We start from the raw sequence: 731 nt of genomic DNA on the forward strand, positions 1-731 counted from the left end.
GGGTGATATTCTGTGTAATTCCACGACGTTAATGATGAGTTTTTCATTTGATGTTTTAGTCCCTCTCTTTCTTTCTAGTGTACTCGTATACATTCATGTTTAGATGGACAGATCGGCGATGATCAGGGACTACCGCTTTACCATGTCCCAGGAGGGGGCATGGAGCGTTGAAGGAAACAAATACACCTAAACTGGTCCCTGCAACCTGGAATTGGATCTCGTATGTGATGGCTCTGTGTTGCATCTCCTGTCATATTATGCAGTTCGGGAAGCATCGTTCACCCTACCAGAGCGTAGGTCCGTACCTGCCAGTCCATCCGTACCAGCTGAGACACAGGGCAGATTGGAAGTTGTCAGGACCTGACCCCAATTGGGATTCTCACCTACTGACTCAATGCCAATATGGACGAAAGGAGCAAGCATGACTACTTCATCGGGGCCTAGGGAGTACACCATGGACCCTTCGATGGATTGGGCAATAGATGAGGTGGTGGAGGACGAGGACTATGACTATGTAGAGTTAATTTGCATAAAGGATTCGGTGGAGGTTATAGAGATCTCTTCAGACTCGGAGATCGAGGAAACCCGAGTGAGGTTTCCAGTGCACCACCAGTCTAGGAGCTCCTTTCTTTCTTTCTTTTGACAAGGAACCTGTGTAGGGTAATTTTGTAATGCCAACGTCCCCGACATTATTTTATTTTTATTTGTATTTTTAGTCTTTGTTAGGGGCG

General features: G+C 46.4%; 1 pseudogene; it reads right to left on the bottom strand.

Annotated features, from left to right (window-relative positions):
• LOC109344235 overlaps positions 1-456 on the bottom strand; it is a 13,779-nt pseudogene extending 13,323 nt beyond the window's left edge.

Source organism: Lupinus angustifolius, chromosome LG01, assembly GCF_001865875.1.
Source record: "Lupinus angustifolius cultivar Tanjil chromosome LG01, LupAngTanjil_v1.0, whole genome shotgun sequence".
Taxonomy (NCBI): Eukaryota; Viridiplantae; Streptophyta; class Magnoliopsida; order Fabales; family Fabaceae; genus Lupinus; species Lupinus angustifolius.